Source organism: Pseudophryne corroboree, chromosome 2 (assembly GCF_028390025.1).
Source record: "Pseudophryne corroboree isolate aPseCor3 chromosome 2, aPseCor3.hap2, whole genome shotgun sequence".
Taxonomy (NCBI): Eukaryota; Metazoa; Chordata; class Amphibia; order Anura; family Myobatrachidae; genus Pseudophryne; species Pseudophryne corroboree.
In genome coordinates this window covers 130,723,372-130,743,419 of record NC_086445.1, presented here as the reverse complement: position 1 = coordinate 130,743,419, position 20,048 = coordinate 130,723,372, and positions in this window count along the sequence as shown.

The window sequence follows — 20,048 nt, the reverse complement described above, 5'->3', positions numbered from 1 at the left end:
ATGATGATGATGATGATGATGATGATGATGAGGAGATGGAGGAATGATGATGATGATGATGATGATGATGATGATGATGAGGAGGAGATGGAGGAATGATGATGATGATGATGATGATGATGATGATGATGATGAGGAGGAGGAGGAGATGGAGGAATGATGATGATGATGATGATGATGATGATGATGATGAGGAGGAGGAGTAGGAGATGGAGGAATGATGATGATGAGATGGAGGAATGATGATAATGATGATGAGCAGATGGAGGAATGATGATAATGATGATGATGAGGAGGAGATGGAGGAATGCTAATGATGATGATGAGGAGATGGAGGAATGATGATGATGAGGAGATGGAGGAATGATGATGATGATGATGATGATGATGAGGAGGAGGAGATGGAGGAATGATGATGATGATGATGATGATGATGATGATGAGGAGGAGATGGAGGAATGCTGATGATGATGATGAGGAGATGGAGGAATGATGAGGATGATGAGATGGAGGAATGATGATGATGATGATGATGATGATGATGATGAGGAGGAGATGGAGGAATGATGATGATGAGGAGATGGAGGAATGATGATGATGATGATGATGATGATGATGATGATGATGAGGAGGAGGAGATGGAGGAATGATGATGATGATGATGAGGAGGAGGAGATGGAGGAATGATGATGATGATGATGATGATGAGATGGAGGAATGATGATAATGATGATGAGGAGATGGAGGAATGATGATGATAATGATGATGAGGAGATGGAGGAATGTTGATGATGATGATGATAATGAGGAGATGGAGGGATGATGATGAGGAGGAGGAGATGGAGGGATGATGATGATGATGAAGAGGAGATGGAGGGATGATGATGAGGAGATGGAGGGATGATGATAATGATGATCAGGAGATGGAGGGATGATGATGATGAGGAGGAGATGGAGGGATGATGATGATGATGATGTGGAGGAGATTTAGGATGATGATGATGATGATGATGATGATGAGGAGATGGAGGGATGATGATGATGATGATGATGATGAGGAGGAGGAGGAGGAATGATGATGAATGAGGAGGAGGAATGTGGAGGAGGAATGATGATGAAAAAAAGGAAGAATGTGGAGGAGGAATGATGATGAGGAATGAGGAGGATGGGTTTTACTGTGGCATAATGTTTATAAGGGGCTCCACTGTTGCGAAATGTGAATAAGGGGCTCTGCTGTCTGGTGTAACATGTACAAAGAGTAATGTGAATAACAGACAATACTGTGCAGTGTAATGAGAATAACGTACACTACTGTGCAGTGTAATGTGACTAACGGACGCTACTGTGCGGTGTAATGTGAATAACGGACACTACTGTGCAGTGTAATGTGAATGGGTACTATTCTGTTGCCACACCTCTTCCCCACAAAGTCATGCCCCTTTATTTTTTACATGCACCTGCACTGCACGCTATCCCTGTTTGGAATTTGGAAGGGGATGGGAGGGCGCACCAATTCTCTTTCTGGCACAGGGCACCAAAATTTCTAGTTAAAGCGGTGCTACTTACAATACAAACAGTTGGAAAAAAAAAAAAAAGTAAATGGATAGTGACAATCTATTGGTAATAAGCAGTTTTTGAGATTAATATTGCAATATCCAATCACGAAAATTACATTTTGTTGTACAGTCTATGTAAATAATATTTACTGTACATTTTCTTTTAAATTAAAAGAGAAGAAAACGAAAGAGGGGAAATAAAATATTCTCCTGGCAACTTTACATTTAATCTGAAAACCATTAAATGTTTCCCATTGCTCATTATCATTACTCTGGAATACATCAAATGCAGTTTCACATGTCTTCTGTTGTTCAAATCGTGAACTGAATACTAAAAATAATGTTTTATATATGTGGGCAGATTGTATTCCTCACATTTTCCTATAAATCTCTTCACAGAATAGTGCAGCAATAATATAATTATTTAGGAACATATGTTGATTTAAGTTCTATTAGGAGCTCAGAATGAATAGTCAGTAACACATCAACCTTCATCTGAGCAGGAATGTAATTAAGCTCCCTCTCCAACTAATATGTATGTATAGGTGCCCAGCAAAAAGAGAGGTTTTATATAAAACACATGTAGGAAAAATGGCACACCAGTAACCTGTAAAGAAAAGAATGAAGCCTGCTCTCAGTCAGTCCCATGTTATTATAAACTACACGGTTCAGTCACGTTATTATGACCATCCGCTAATAGCCAGAGTAACCGCCGTGTGCAGCATGGACAGCAGCTAGATGGGCTGTACTGACGTTTTAAACACACATCTGGTAGCTGACGGTGAGCTGCTCCACTGTAGCATGTCGGTCAGCCTTCACGAACCTTCATGGCTGATGTTCACCTCTCACATCAATGGCATGTGGCGCTCTGCAGTTTCCAGGTCAGTTATTTGCAATGGTGCCATTTGTCCGGTCATGATACACCTTCACCACAGCAGCACATGAACAGTTTACAAACTGCGCCATTTCAGAAATACTGCCACCCTTGGACCGAACATGGATAATCACACCTTTTTGCAACTCAGATAAATCGCCCATTTGACCCATGACAGCAACGAGTGATATGTGTGCAGATGGCCAATCGCACACCTTAAATACCAACCAAGCCAGTGCATGACACGTGACGTACTTCATGAGCTAAGCACTGCCAACGTCAAATGTAGGAGGTGGTCACAATAATGTGACTCAACCATGTATATTTATGGGCCATACGGACACAAAACAAGACCGTTTACAAATCTGTATATACTAGCAAAATGGAAACACAGATCCCCAGATTACAGCAAGTTCCTACATCTACAATGGCTTCAGGCTTAGCAGAGCAAAGGCTGAGTCATGCACAAGTGTAGACAGCAACATCTATGGCTGTCACCCATATGCAAATACCGCTACAAACTCCTTTCCTTGTGTACATCCATGTGGCTGAATTTGTAAGGACTCTTTTAGCCCCATACACACAGTAATACCGACTGGTGAGTCCTTATACTCCACCATTGGTCGCACCATTGAAAAATTGCACCAGTCGGCAGGTGCAGGGTCTCCGTCTGGCCACAGCCTCCTATGCCTGTGGCTGTGCGTCTTTAGATTTTTTTTATACTTCCCTGCAAACATAGTATTTCTGTGCATGGGTGCAAATGGCAAGGGTTAGCATACAGTGCATATGCAGATGCCAATTTATTCATGTTTGTATACTGTATGTCCTTTCTATTTTAGTCAGACAGAGCTTGGCCACATCTTGTCTTTCTGTGAAATTGGGTGACTTGGAGAAGCGACAATGCAAAAATAGGGAGCTACTGTCTTGAGGAAGTGTACTATATATCATGATCTGTGCATACGGGGAAGGGACGCCTGTTTCTGATGGTTCCCTACCACCCAACATGAGGCTGGTACTAATGATATCAGTTGCCATGTATGGCGGAAATTCATTATTTTTATCACTGTGAAATCACTAGTCACCAAATACAAAAGTAGAACCTTTCCACTGGTGTATTTAATGTGACTCATCATTGTTAATAGTGTAGACCGCCCCCCTACTCAGGATTCCACTGTGGGATACAATGTGGAAAGCACATGCATGTTTGAAACCTATGTTGTAAAAGACATCTATGGTACCCCAAATAAATGTATTGGTGTTACACTTTTGGCTAATACAGTTCAGATGCTACCTGGTTGCAGTGTGTTATGAGGAGTCCGCTCCAGCCCCGCCACTGTCTTCAGCAGCATTCCTCATGTCTCCACACCACAACAGAGAGGCAAGTGTTCACTGATTACACAAACAAATCTATAAAAGTATTTTTTAATTTATTATAGGTATCTTCAAAGGAGGACTGGAATGGGTCAGTTGTATAAGATGGATGGATGGCAATAAATTCACATATAACAGTCAATATCAGATTCAGAAGTGCAATATCAGATCAACATGTACAGTTTCTTCACTGACTGTAATTACACATAGGGGTATATGCAATTCCGGGCGAATTGCGGCACTTTTTCGACCGTCTTTAAATTAGACACAATTCGACCGTCGAATTCCGGCCGGCGGGTGCCGGAATTCGACATATTCAATAAAAAACGGATTCGACATTCCCGATGTCGAAAAACGGACCAATTGACGGATTTGAATCGACTTTTCAGACGGTACAAAAAATGGTAAAAAACCAGAAAAAAAATTGCGTGGGGTCCCCCCCTCCTAAGCATAACCAGCCTCGGGCTCTTTGAGCCGGTCCTGGTTGCAAAAATATGGGGGGGGAAATGACAGGGGATCCCCCGTATTTTAACAACCAGCACCGGGCTCTGCGCCTGGTCCTGGTGCAAAAAATACGGGGGACAAAAAGAGTAGGGGTCCCCCGTATTTTTTGTACCAGCACCGGGCTCCACTAGCTGGACAGATAATGCCACAGTCGGGGGACACTTTTATACCGCTCCCTGCGGCCGTGGCATTAAATACCCAACTAGTCACCCCTGGCCGGGGTACCCTGGAGGAGTGGGGACCCCTTCAATAAAGGGGTCCCCCCCCAGCCACCCAAGGGCCAGGGGAGAAGCCCGAGGCTGTCCCCCCATCCAAGGACTGCGGATGGGGGGCTGATAGCCATGTGTAAAAATGAAAGAATATTGTTTTTTTGCAGAAGAACTACAAGTCCGAGCAAGCCTCACCCGCAAGCTGGTACTTGGAGAACCACAAGTACCAGCATGCAGGGGGGAAACAGGCCTGCTGGTACCTGTAGTTCTTCTGCAAAAAAATACCCAAATAAAAACAGGACACGCACACCTTGACAAGTACAACTTTATTACATACATGCCGACACATACATACTTACCTATGTTGACACGATGTTCGGTCTCACTTCTCCAAGTAGATTCCATGGGGTGCCTGAAAAGAAAAGATAATTATACTCACCTAAATCCAGTGTCCAGTGATATTTGTAATCCACGTACTTGGCTAAAAAAAAAACGCATACCCGATCCACACGGACTGAAAGGGGTCCCATGTTTACACATGGGACCCCTTTCCCCGAATGCAGAGACCCCCCGTGACTGCTGTCACAGAGGGTCCCTTCAGCCAATCAGGGAGCGCCACGTCGTGGCACTCTCCTGATTGGCTATGCGCGTCTGAGCTGTCAGACGCGCATCGCACAGCCCCTCCATTATAGTCAATGGTAGGAACTTTGCGGTCAGGTCACCCGCGGTCAGCGGCTGACCGCGGGTAACCCCACCGCTGACCACAAAGTTCCCACCATTGAAACTAATGGAGGTGCTGTGCGATGCGCTGTCTGCCAGCTCAGACGCGCATAGGGAATCAGGAGAGTGCCACGACGTGGCGCTCCCTGATTGCCTGAAGGGACCTTCTGTGACAGGAGTCACAGGGGTCTCAGCATTCGGGGAAAGGGGTCCCATGTGTAAACATGGGACCCCTTTCAGTGCGTGGTCCGGGTAATGCGTTTTCTTTTTTTGCCAAGTACGTGGATTACAAATAAAAGACCAGGACACTGGATTTAGGTGAGTATATAATTTTATTTTCAGGTACCCCGGACGTCGACAGACGGAGACGTGGCCAGAGTCGGCGTGTCCACATAGGTAAGTATGTGTGTGTCGGCATGTATGTAATAAAGTTTTACTTTCACGGTGTCTGTGTCCTGTTTTTATTTGGGTATTTTTTTGCAGTAGAACTACAGGTACCAGCGGGTCCGTTTTACCCCCGCATGCTGGTACTTGTGGTTCTCCAAGTACCAGCTTGCGGGGGAGGCTTGCTGGGACTTGTAGTTCTGCTGCAAAAAACAATATTCTTTCATTTTCAACAAGGCTATCAGCCCCCCATCCGCAGCCCTTGGATGGGGGGGACAGCCTCGGCCTTCACCCCTGGCCCTTGGGTGGCTGGGGGGGGGACCCCTTGATTGAAGGGGTCCCCACTCCTCCAGGGTACCCCGGCCAGGGGTGACTAGTTGGGTATTTAATGCCACGGCCGCAGGGAGCGGTATAAAAGTGTCCCCCGGCTGTGGCATTATCTGTCCAGCTAGTGGAGCCCGGTGCTGGTACAAAAAATACGGGGGACCCCTACTCTTTTTGTCCCCCGTATTTTTGGCACCAGGACCGGACGCAGAGCCCGGTGCTGGTTCTAAAAATACGGGGGATCCCCTGTCATTTCCCCCCCGTATTTTTACAACCAGGACCGGCTCAAAGAGCCCGAGGCTGGTTATGCTTAGGAGGGGGGACCACACACATTTTTTTTCAGGTTTTTAACCAATTCCATAAAAAATATATATATCTATTTTAAAAAATATATAAATAATACTTGTGCCTCCTAAATAGACAAACCAAGTACCTAATCCCTTCTAATATAAATAGATATGCTATTAGCAATAAAAAAAACACACAAAAAACATGTTTTAAAATTTTTTATTACATTCCGCCAGCAAAGTGAGGTGGATTGAAAATGACTGAAAAAGCACTGTTGTCGAATTTACATTCTTCAATTGAATATACTTTTGTCGAAAAGCCGCATCTGTACAATTGCAGAAATGTCGAATTTGTCAAATGTCGAATTTCAAAAAGTCGAATTTGAAAAGTCAGTTTTTTTGACGAAAAGTACTGTATTGCAATGTCGATTTTTTTTTTTGAGGCGAAAAAGTCCCGTTTTTCGACATTTTCGGGAATTCGACCGCAATTGCATATACCCCATAATACGTAACTGGCCTCTCACAGGTTCACACAATTAACCAACAGTCCTACAGATCTAATGGTGCCCATACACTTATGAGATTATCGGTACTAGCCTTCGATTTCGACCACATCTGTGAGAGAAATTGAAGGATTGTATGCACATTTTAGGTACCTTGAGACGCGATGCGCGGGCACGCCGGTCGAATATCGTGTCTCAAGATATTATGTGCTGCACTTATTTTCTCGCATCGCAGTGCGATCACATGTGGTTTTAAGCCCACATGAGATATATCGCACTGTGATGTGCGATGGGCACCCACCGGGAGCGGCCTGAGGCCGCTCCCACTCGGCGGTGACGTGCCCATCATATGATTACCATGCGATCTATCGCATGATTGCATGGTAATCACTTCGGCAGTTCAGGTGCGATTTCACTCCCCACCTTGAGGATAATCACTCTCATTCTTCTCCTCTACATTGTCCTCAAAAGCAGCTCTTCCAAGGTGGAGGTGGAGCATTGCAGGGGCGGCGACGGAGAAATGCTGGGTGTGACGGGGTGGCTGCATGACGTCACACACAGCCGCTGCGATCAGAAAATAGCGGCGGCCCTCCTGTGGGCGCTGGCAGGAGGCTACCTCATTTTTAGCGATCACGCTGAAATTGCAGTCGCACCGCAATTTCAGCGTGGTCAAGGTTGGGGGGGGGATGGTGGCTGATAGCATGCTGGGTGGCCTTGCCCTGCGATGGGTGGCCCCCAGCATGTGACCCAAAGGATTGCAAATGTTGCTACTTAATTAGCAGAATTTGCAATCCTTACTGAATCTGGTCCATTATCTGGTTATATCGATTGTAAAAAAAAAATGAAAACAATTAAACATTCTTCAAAGGAAGAGAAGTATTAGAACTCGAGGACATACACTGAAACTGGAGGGAAGCAGGTTCAGGGGAAATTTGTCAAATGTCGAATTTCAAAAAGTCGAATTTGAAAAGTCCGTTTTTTTGACGAAAAGTACTGTATTGCAATGTCGATTTTTTTTGGGGGGCGAAAAAGTCCAGTTTTTCGACATTTTCGGGAATTCGACCGCAATTGCATATACCCCATAATACGTAACTGGCCTCTCACGCGTTTCGTCCTATCTGGACTTCATCAAGTCCAGATAGGACGAAACGCGTTGGGTGCTGTGATACATACCCTCTCTAAAAAGCTAAGAACCTTATTTATATACCTTTTATGCTGATCTTATGTCCAATTTTGCATTTTTAGGACGTTTTTTTCCCCTTGTCTTATTTAAGTTTGTATTATTAATTTTATACTAACTTATATCTTATACACAGTTTTAGTAACGTCTCTGGCTCCTTGTAATAGGGCTACCATTTTATTTGTTTTTATTGGTGCATATTAGATTTATTAAAAAATATTTTCTTTTAAATAGTGAGTCTCCTCTTGATATTAGACATCGCTGGTCGCTTTAAAAACCACCTTATCCTTTCTCTCTCTCTCTCTCTCTCTCTCTCTCTCTCTATATATATATATATATATATATATATATATAAGAACAGAAAGTATGAGCGCAAACAAACGGTAATATACTTTCTTATATATATGTATACATATATATAAACACACATAGAAAGTCCCGTAGAACTGAAATGTCCACAGAATTGAATGAGAAGCAATGTTCCTTAGGTTCACTGACAGCCAATATCGTTTGGAAAGGGAGATTTGTCAGTGTGCACTTCTGGAGCTTCCAGCTGTCGCCTCCCCAATGTTACCCGATCCCGAACGGGTGATAGTCCTGACAAAAGATTGAAGAAGCAGGGAGCGCCAATAGTGAATTAAAAGAGTACAATGGTTTTTATTTTTTAAAAATCCAGATCGGTCACAAGTAAAAAACCCGTACCATAAAAGGCGGTCAAACCACCGCTTGTATAACCAGCATAAGATTTTACCCCACTGTGCGAAGCAGTATTCTCGATTTCAGATCCACAACGTCAGACCACGCCCATACGCGTTTCGTCATTCGACTTCGTCAGTAGGCTTGGTCTTTGTTAGTCACAGCACTCGCAATCACTTTAGCGGCCGACAATGGATGTCTCTCCCTCCGCTCTCTTCAGCGTTTAACCGCTGAAGAGAGCGGAGGGAGAGACATCCATTTATGGTACGGGTTTTTTACTTGTGACCGATCTGGATTTTTAAAAAATAAAAACCATTGTACTCTTTTAATGCACTATTGGCGCTCCCTGCTTCTTCAATCTTTTGTCACACATATATATATATATATATCTATATATCTATCTACAAATGCTCTCAAACTAAAGAAATCTCCCCTTTAAAAAAATGAATGTGCTTAAACAGTGGTAACATGAATTATACATATTCTGTGGCTGGCTGGCTGGCTGGCTGACTTCAAGTCTCCATTTCACCTGGCTTTAAGAAGCCAAAGAACCTGTGTAATTGTTATGTGTCCCTTTATTAAAGGGATGATCTGGCAACCCTACAAGTAACCCTGCTCCAGACTTACCTACATTTTGGCAGCTCTCTGCGGGAGAGAGCAGCCAGGTCAGCTCAAAGGGCGGGCAGGGGAGGCTGTGACGTCGTGGAGGGGGTGGGCCGGAGGAGGAGAGGGGGGGGGGAGAGGGTGGAGCATGGGGGCAGAGCATGGGCGGGGTCATGACGATGCCTCTTTTAAGCCACGCCCCCACTCTGTAATGCCGCGATCACCGGCATTACACTGCAGGGGGCGTGGCTATGATGACGCGATTCAGCAAGAATCGCGTCATCAACTGCCCGGACCGCCCACTTTACACACTAAGTGGGCGGACGGGCAGGGGGGTCCCCACGAATCGGGAGACTTGCCTGCTCTTCCGGGGGGCCGGGAGGGTCACCTGATTTTCGGGAGCCTCCCGGCCATTCCGGGAGAGTAGGCAAGTATGCCCTGCTCCCATTTACTTCTTTGTGCACATGTTAGGGCCCTGTCCTTGCATAGCACAGTTGCAGCGCTGGTACATCTATTTATTAGAAGCAATCTCTATCACACAAAATATGTGTCTGTGGATCTTATAGGCAGAAGCTTTCTCTCTGGAAAATAGCAAAAAATTAAATAGCGCTCTCAGCTTGGCTTTCTGTATGGCAATACAAGTCTCAGCAGTCTCTTTTGGGGAAGAGATGATGCTGTAATAGCTTGCAGTCTGACTCTCCACTTCTGCTGTGTTTACTCTATCTCAACCCTCTCTCCTGTATGTATGCATCTCACACAGCTCATTGTCAGCAGTCTGACTCAGACTGAAGGGGAACTTTACTTCAATGGCATCCCTCTGCAGTACCTCTACCAACTCAGGCATTTATCTGCCTCTTATATTGCAGCTCTCCCTAGCTCGGCACTCAGTTTGGCACTCCCTACCTCTTGCAGCTCTCCCTAGCTCTGCATTCAGTTTGGTACTCCCTACTTCGGCACTTAGTTTGGTACTCCCTACCTCTCTGCCTCTTATATTGCAGCTCTCCCTAGCTCGGCACTCAGTTTGGCACTCCCTACCTCTTGCAGCTCTCCCTAGCTCAGCACTCAGTTTGAGGTCTGTCTTCCCCATTTTAACCTCAGACTCTCACTCGTAGGTGTATCTCACTCTCTTCCGAGCAGCAACACAAGATGTCTGCCCCAATCCCTCTTTCTTTGTAGTTGATTGATGGTTTTGACATTGATGGAAGAGGTTCGACATGTCTCCACCATCTTTGGTGGCACAGCAATGGGTTTTTTATTGTTGCACTGTGCTTAGCCATACCCCCCACTGTGCATCATTTTGTCCTGCCCTGTTCTCTGATTGGTCTGCTGCATTCACGTCTCAAATTAGTGATGCCTATTGATGGTTCAAACCTTGCCTTCTGTTTTAAATACCGATGGTACTACAGATGGAGACCATTGGTTGATGGCCATCCCTACTTTTGTGGCCTCTGCACTTCACACTGCCCTCTTATTTAGGTTGTTTTTTTTACTTTATTACCATTTCTGCTCCTCTATCGTTTATATTTTTTGTTTTGTTCTTTGGACTAGGCGTCTGCGCCTCTTATCTCCACCTCAGAGCATCATGGGAATGTTGACACTCCCCACCTTGAGGATAATCACTCTCATTCTTCTCCTCTACATTGTCCTCAAAAGCAGCTCTTCCAAGGTGGAGGTGGAGCATTGCAGGGGCGGCGACGGAGAAATGCTGGGTGTGACGGGGGTGGCTGCATGACGTCACACACAGCCGCTGCGATCAGAAAATGGCGGCGGCCCTCCTGTGGGCGCTGGCAGGAGGCTACCTCATTTTTAGCGATCACGTTGAAATTGCAGTCGCACCGCAATTTCAGCGTGGTCAAGGTGGGGGGGGGGGATGGTGGCTGATATCATGCTGGGTGGCCTTGCCCTGCGATGGGTGGCCCCCAGCATGTGACCCAAAGGATTGCAAATGTTGCTACTTAATTAGCAGAATTTGCAATCCTTACTGAATCTGGTCCATTATCTGGTTATATCGATTGGAAAAAAAATTGAAAACAATTAAACATTCTTCAAAGGAAGAGAAGTATTAGAACTCGAGGACATACACTGAAACTGGAGAAAAGCAGGTTCAGGGGAAATTTAAGGAAAATTTATTTCACAGAAAGGGTAGTGGATAAGTGGAATAGCCTCCCATCAGAGGTGGTAGAGGCTAAGACTGTAGAGCAATTTAAACATGCTTGGGATAGGCATATGAATATCCTTACAAAGAATTAAGGTTCAAAAAGGGTTGAGATTACCTAAAGGATAAAAAAAATGGGCAGATTAGATGGGCCAAGTGGTTCTTATCTGCCGTCAAATTCTATGTTTCTATGTTTATAATTATTTACATTTTTTTGGGTGATTTTAACCAAACAAAAATGAATCTGAACCAAAAACACTTAAGGCTGGTTTTGCCAAAACAAAAACACAACAGTGAATTAGAACCAAAACACGGGGGTCTGCCAGGGACGTGCAGTCAGGGGAGGCAGGGGAGGCAGTGCCTCCCCTGTCCTTAATGATTAAAATACAAAGAAGATACTTATGACACAGATTCTGTGTCATAAGTATCTGCTTTATCCTTTCTATTATTTAAATTATGTAAAAAAAGTTTTACATGTGTTCGGAGGCACCACTCTCGGTGCCTCCTGCTGTCAATATGTAAGGGTCGGAAGCGGGGGGCGGGGCCAAACAGCGGGCTGTAGAAGACCATAAAAAAAACCCTGTAAGTGGCACTAGTATGAGTGCCTCTGTGACAGGAGCGTGCTTTCAGCCCATATGAAAGAACGCCCCTGTCACTAACACTGATGTGATTGGGCAGTGGGCAGGGCCGGACTGGCTGCCCGGCACCAAACCACCCCCAATTCCTGGGCTGGCTGATTTGAGCATAAGACCCCCCCCACTCCCCAATCTTACCAGCGGCGGCCGGCAATCCCCGTTCCCCACCCCCCGGGCTTCACCCGCTGGAGTTTAAAGTTGCGGCGGCCGCATCATATACAGGGAGAGCAGGCCTGCAGCGAAGGTCCTTCCCCCCTCCCAGGGCCATCCGCCGCTCACTTTCACACACAGACAGCACCAGGGCTCCGGGGAACACCCTGCGGGGAGAAGACCTCTACTACGGGGCTCCAGCGGTAAGGAGAAGGGGTGGGTGTGGGTGGAGATGAATACCTCTGCTGCGGGGCTCCAGTGGTAAGGAGAGGGGGGGGGAGGGGTAGAAGACCTATGCTGCTGGGCTCCAGCGGTAAGGAGAGGGGGGGGATGAAGACCTCTGCTGCGGGGCTCCAGCGGTTTGGTGAGGGGGGGGTGAATACCTCTGCAGTGGGGCTCCAGCGGTAAGGAGAGGGATGGGGGGATGAATACCTCTGCTTGCGGGGCTCCAGCGGTAAGGAGAGGGGGGGAGAAGACCACTGCTGCTGGGCTCCAGTGGTAAGGAGACCCGGTGGGGTAGAGGGGGGGGGGGGGGGGTGAAGACCTATGCTGTGGGGCTCTGGTGGTGGGGAGAAGGGGGGGAGAAGTCCGCTGCTGCGGGGCTCCATGAATGGGGAGGAAGGGGGAGAAGTCAGCAGCTGCAGCAGTGGCGGGACTACCGCCAGGGTTGATGCTAGATTCAAGTGGGCTAAGGGACCTTTTCCGTCAGGGATAGGAGCCACGACACAAGGGGGAGGAGCTAGGCCAGCGGGATAGTTCCTGTACTATCCACGCCACCAACTATTACCCTTAGTAATCAGGTGGCAAGCAAAGCGAGCCACCGAGCCCGAAGCTTGGCGAGCGAAGCGAGCCCGCGAGGGTACTTTTCAGGTACCCTGTTCGGCTGTAGCTCCTCCCCCTGGTGATGTATCTCCTCCCCTAGGTACATCAGAAGGTCCCTTCTCCCACTCCGATACAGAACCAACCCTACCGCCAGTGCAAGCAGTGCCTTGCACTGGGGCTCGCCACTGTCAAGGGGCCCAAAGACAGCGCGGAAAGTAATGAGTCAAACTGACTCATTACATGCCGCCAGAGGAGTCGGAATGGGAATGGGGGGGAAGGGGGCAGCTCGCCCCCCCAAACATGAGAGGTGCCGCCGCCAACTTGCAAGAGGAGCGAATCACGGCAGTGAACAGAGGCGGGTTGCGTCGGCGGCTCTAGCTGCCTACTGCTGCTCTAGCTGCTTTCCGTGATCGGAGCTTTCAGCTTCGATCGGGTGACAGTGCATACATATGAGCCGGCAGCAGCAAGAGCCGGCCGCTGAACGTTGTGCGGAGGCAGCAGTGAGAGGCGTGGCTTAGCAGCCGGGAAAGATTGCGTGGGGCAAGTGGCAGGCGGCATTATATGCACGCTGAGCCATGCACAAAGTAGGGATGGACCTGTAGTGCCCAGACATGGTCCTCGCGCTATAACTGTATTCAGCCAGCCACACATCTGAGGGTACAGGAGGGCTGATGGCAGGACCTGACCCTGACGTCATTCTCCGGCTGCAGGACACATCCTTCATCATACCCTGGCACTGGTGAGTCTACATTTTTATATTCAATCAGTGAGTGGGGGTGCTGCTGAGCCACCTGATATAAATAAGGTGAATATGGTGTAGTGTAATGTGAATAATGAGTGAAACATTGTCTCTCTTTCCATGGTACTGTGTCTTTTCCTCTTTCTCTCTCCGTTATGTGTAAAAAGGGGACGCTGTATGCCGTTATGTGTAAAAAGGAGACGCTGTCTGCTGTAATGTGTAATAAGGGGGACGCTGTCTGCCATAATGTGTAAAAAGGGGGATGCTGTCTGCCATAATGTGTAATAAGGGGGGCGCTGTATGCCGTAATGTGTAAAAACTTGGGACGCAGTCTGCCGTAATGTGTAAAAAGGAGGACGCTGTCTGCCGTAATGTGTAAAAAGGGGACGCTCTCTGCCGTAATGTATAATAAGGGGGATGCAGTCTGCCATAATGTGTCGTAAGGGGGATGAAGTCTGCCATAACGTGTAATAAGGGGGACGCAGTCTGCCGTAATGTGTAAAAAGGAGGACGCTGTATGCCGTAATGTGTAATAAGGGGGACGCAGTTTGCTGTAATGTGTAAAAAGGAGGATGCTGTCTGCCATAATGTGTAAAAAGGGGGACGCTGTCTGCCATAATGTGTAAAAAGGGGGACGCTGTCTGCCGTAATGTGTAAAAAGGGGGACGCTGTCTGCCGTAATGTGTAAAAAGGGGACGCAGTCTGCCGTTATGTGTAAAAAGGGGGATGCTGTCTGCCGTAATGTGTAAAAAAGGGGACGCTGTCTGCTGTAATGTGTAAAAAGAGGGCTCTGTATGGCGTAATGTGTAAAAAGGGGAATCTGTCTGCTGTAATGTGTAAAAGGGGCTCTACCTGGTGTAGTGGCGCTACTGTGCAGCGTAATTTGAATAATGGAGCCTACTGTGCACCGTTATATGAATTGGTATTATTTTGTGGCCACACCCTTACCCCACGAAGCCATGCCCCTATATTTATTGCGCGCGCCTATGGCGCGCACTGTCCCATTTTACATAGAGGGGGGGCTACGATGTCGTTTCCCGCACACAGCGCTAAAATGTCTAGTTACGGCACTGTTGCTAGGTATCCATTTCCCTGGCCCTGAGCAGGTCCCCCTCACCAGATCCTCTCCAGGGGTGAGGGGTGGACTTGGATGGGATGGGAAGGGGAGGGGGGGCAAAGCATTTTGTCGCACCTGGACCCACTGCTCGCTAGTTCCGCCACTGAGCTGCAGGGTTCCGCTGGTGTGGGAGGGAGCAGATGCATTGGCGGGGGCAGCGGCAGTAGCGGCTATAGGATTAATCGGGGGTACTCGAAGGACATTATGGCTGCAGTGCCTCACCAGCCACTGACCTCACCGCACGCCACTGGGGTCTGCACATATCTTTAGTTATAAGACAACACCCCTTTTCCTAGCTATTTCTTGGCACCATCATTCTTTTTATAGAAGGCAACACAGGAGTACAAACAGAGCCAGCTCTACCATTAGGCTACTTTAGGCGGCTGTCTAAGGGCACTGACCCCTGGAGGGCGCCATTGAATTCATCTAGCAAAAAACTGAAGGATGTCTCTGTATGCGACCTCCTCCTTTTCGGGATTATGGTGGCAGGATGTCACTGTCGGTATTCTGACCACCAGCATCCCATGTCTAACCCCAATTAAATATCCCCACCAGACTCCTTATACAGTATATGTAAAGTGAAATTTGCCTCAGTGTCCTATACGATTCCTAACATGCTTGCTAGCAAGTATGTGATACTCTGAACTGCATCCCGTTTAAATTATACTGCAAAGGATGTACTGTATAGTGCAGGCAACTGTCGGATTGGATAAGACGTGTGTAAGGTCCCCTAATTTTCCCCTTGCTAAGCTTCAATTACTACCCATCCTGTTATTGCTGAAGGGGTTAACACCCCCTCCTGCGGTTGCCTGGGAGACGTCAGCAGTACCAGTGAGCAGATGGGCACTAGGACCCTTGGACTTACTCATAATGGAGGAGGGAGGGAGAAGGCTGATGGAGTTTTGATTGGCTGTGGCAGAGCGGGAAGCGGAGCTGCCACTGAGGAGACCGCTGTGAGAAATAACGATGTGGAGAGCGGAGCTCCTGCTGAGGGGACCGCTGTGAGAGCTGCCAGCCGCTGCAGTGACACCAGCCTGCCCAGTACTTAGAGAAGCTGCCGGGAAATGTCTCAGGTGATAGAGCGGAGTGGGTGAGGTTGCTGTTAGCAGGTACCTACCTCTGACGCGCAAACACTCCAGCTAATGCCCTCAGTTAGAAACCCAGAGTCACCCAGCTCCACATACACAGCTGAATAGGGGTCAGATGAGAGAGAAAGAGAGAGAGAGAGAAAGAGAGAGAGAGAGAGAGAGAGAGAGACGCTCTTCCTTTTACTTGGCAGACACAGCTATTAAGAGTACTGGACAGTATCAAATATTGTACCTTTCAACAGGGGAGCCCACAATGCCCAACACAAACCCTTTTGGTTATAATTTACCTCAGGAAAGGCAGGCATCAGATAGCACAATAAACTACCTTAGTGACATTACCCCACAACAGTGTGTCAGGCAAGTGAGGACCCTTTGTGTACTTCAGACCCTCCACAGCTCATCTCTGTCAGTTTTATTTACACCTTGCCTGCCATCTGCTTGCACCTTGCATGTAACGATGAACTGTACTGCTAGCACAACCTAGCTATTCTGAACCACCTGAACTAATATAATCTGCATCTACCAGCTGTGCTTAAAATCTTATGGCTTTGACTGAAAACTGATCTTTAGTTGCATTCTCATTGAACTCTGCTGCTGCCTGTATGGTTATTGGTCCTCTGACCGACTCATCTGCAAAGCTCATCCAGTCTGCCAGAGAAACATTTACTAATAAATGCCCTGATTTAGGGGAAAGTATCTACTGCTTGCTATCCTGCATTTCTGAACTGTGCTACCTTCTGCCATTGACTGTCCTTTATCAGCTTTAGCTGCTACTTTTGAGATTGCAATTTGTAAAGTGTGCACACCTTAAAGCGACTAAAGGGACTCTTTGCTAACTAGGGTAGCTCCAAACTGAATGCTTGCTTTAAGTTAGAAGCATATTAAAGTAACAGCAGAGATTATCACGCCACTGAGTTTACATGTTGTAGTATTACTGATAACCAGTACATTTATAGTGTTAGAAAGTGATTATACTAGTGCATTGTGACATTGTCCTATTGTTTGCAATATTTCATATGCTTTGTCTCGGCATCGTTTTCCTTATTTTTGGAAGTGTACTTGCATATAACTCATTCATTCCATAGCGGTGACCAGTTGATCTTAAATAATAAATCTTTATGTCACCGTCCTAACGTGTGGTGACTATTGTGTTGGGTCATCCGGGTTTGGGGGTTCTCATCCCTCTGCCTAGGGTTCCAATTAGTGTGGTCCGGTCCAAGAGGTGATCCCGGATGAAGAATCCAGGTTTGTCCACCGACACCGGCACAGACACTACCACAGTACTTACCTGTTACAACTTGGCGTCCACTACCAGGATTAAGGATGTCGGAACCACAGGAACCTCAGACGTCCACATCAACTACAGTCCGAAGGAGGCTACCTGCTTCACCCCGCCAGTCACCACCAGCCACAACATCACAGGCTGCACCAATCACGATGCCTTATTATTTGGGGGCCCCATGGCTTCCCATATACTCGGGAGATACTAAGACAGCTAGCACAAGTTCTTTTAAAGAATTGAAAGAAAAATTAAGATCTATGTTCAGGCTGTACCCCTTTAATGAGGAACAAGAAGTGGAGGTTGTTATCGTGCAACTAAAAGGTGCAGCATTATGGGAAGTAAGATCCTGGTCTGATGAAGAGTGAAAGACAGCTGATGGCATCTTGAATAAGTTGGCCAGTATCTTCAACTTACAGACAATTGCAGAGATAAAGGGTTGTCTCTATGCCCAGAAGCATCAACCACATGAGTCCCTATGAGAGTTCGCACTGGGCGAATACAGGCCAGAGATCCAAGAGAGGCCGAGGAAGTGGATGAAACTATGATAAATTTACTCATAGAAGGAGCCAGAGGGGAAGCAACATGAGTCCAGCTGCGGATGTGGAGGCGTCAAATCCCTGTCTGCACTTTTTCAGAGTTCAAGGAGGCGATGATGGACATCTTAGGCCTTAATCAAAATACAGATGTCTAGTATGGAACTGTGTCGGGGCCACTTGAGAGTGGAGTGTACGGAGACTCACAATTATATCCGATGGCTTAACCCTTTGTCTCCAGAGGAACCGCCATGCAACAGTCACAAGCTGGTCAGGATCAAATGGGGGCGCTCACCAGTGTCATCCATGAGATGATGGAGTTAAAGGAAATACGGCTGGAACAGACTGAAGCTAAACACAAGGGATGGCGCCAGGATCAAGGCGGAAGAGGATGACAGTGGTGGGATTTGCCAGGTGAATCGGGGCGATGCCCCACGGACCTATTTGATGCCCAAGGAAGACCTATATGCAGGCGGTGCAAACAGAGTGGGCACATCGAGAGGCAGTGTCCCAATGAGTTTTTAGATGAGCCAACCCTGAGGCGAGGGACCGACTCTCGGGAGGAGATGCATCAGTAGGTCCATCGAAGCCGAGGTGGTGGCCTCGATATGTCGGAGAGTGTCCCCACCTAAAGATCCAAGTTAACGGGGTGGAGGTGTCTGCTCTTCTGAACACAGGCTCACAGGTGACGACTATAAAACTTGCAGAGTTTCAGAGACACTGGGACGAATTCGAGATAGTAAGCCGATTGAATACCTGGTTACACCTATTGGCCAGTAATGGACAGCAAATCAAGTTCCTTGGCTATTGGGAGGTTGGTCACCACTACATACAATGAATATCTACCCCTAGTCATCTTAGGGATGAATATTTTAAACAACTGCCCGGATGCATTGGTGGAGGCTCTTAAGTTGTAAATGCGGTCCCTGGCCCCAATGGAGCGGAAGACTCTACAGCAGACAGTCAGGTTGCTTGAGGGGCAAAAGAGATTCACCAATACAAGGGGAGAAGTTGGAAAGGCGAGAATCACTGATCGCCAACACTTCATCCTGCGACCAAATTCTGAGCACGTAGTGTGGTGCAAGGCCTGGATCGGTCCTGGGGGGGCGAGATTATGAGGCAATCCTAGAACCCTGCGACTTCGATGGACAGCAACCATTCGTGGTGGCACGAACGCTGGCTAAAGTGACACGGGAGAGATTACCTGTCCGGATATTAAACCCACATAGCTATCCAGTCTGATTGTTTCGACACTGTCCGGTGGCTAAAGTAATTCTGGTAGACTTTCAAGACGTCCTTGGTGAGGCTCTACCCAAGATTCCTGGGGGAGCGGTGACTGGACAGACCAGTATGACCACTGGTGAGGCTCCATGGTGGAGAGAAGTACAGATCGGTTGCCCAGATACTTTAGAGAGTCAGCATAAGGGTATACTTAAGGTTATGCGCGTGAATGCCGAAGCCTTCGGGAAGGCTGAGGGAGTCCAACACCACATCCCTACTGGAACTAATCCTCCAGTTAAAGAGAGACATAGGCCTTTAACAGCAGACAGTCAGGTTGATTGAGGGGCAAAAGAGATTCACCAATACAAGGGGAGAAGTTGGAAAAGTGAGAATCACCGATCGCCAACACATCATCCTGCGACCAAATTCTGAGCATGTAGTGTGGTGCAAGGCAAGGATAGCTAGACTGTTAAATAAACTTGAAAGCATAGGAGTGGATTATAAAACAGTTAAATGGATAAGAACCTGGTTGCAGGATAGGAAACAGACAGTTGTAGTAAATGGAGTGCAATCTATGGAGGGAAATGTTACCAGTGGAGTACCCCAGGGATCTGTTCTTGGACCAGTTCTCTTTAATATCTTTGTTGGTGACATGGCAAATGGTATTGAATGGAAAGTATGCCTTTTTGCAGATGATACAACTTTATGCAACAGGGTAGACACACTGGGAGGGGTAAAACAAATGATTGATGACCTAGGTACGCTTTAGAAATGGTCAAGAACGTGGCAACTACAGTTTAATGCTAAAAAATGCAAAATCATGCACTTGGGTCTCAAAAACCTAAAGGCTAAATATAGTATCCAGGGTACTGTAATGGAAACTACTGAGGAGGGAAAGGATTTAGGAGTCAGTATTTCAAGCGACTTAAAGGCAGGAAAGCAATGCAACAAAGCAATGAGAAAGGCAAGTCAGATGCTTGGTTGCATAGGGAGAGGAATCAGTAGCAGGGAAAAAAAGTAATAATGCCACTGTATAGGTCATTGGTACGGCCCCATCTGGAACACTGTGTCCAGTTCTGGAGACTATATCTCCAG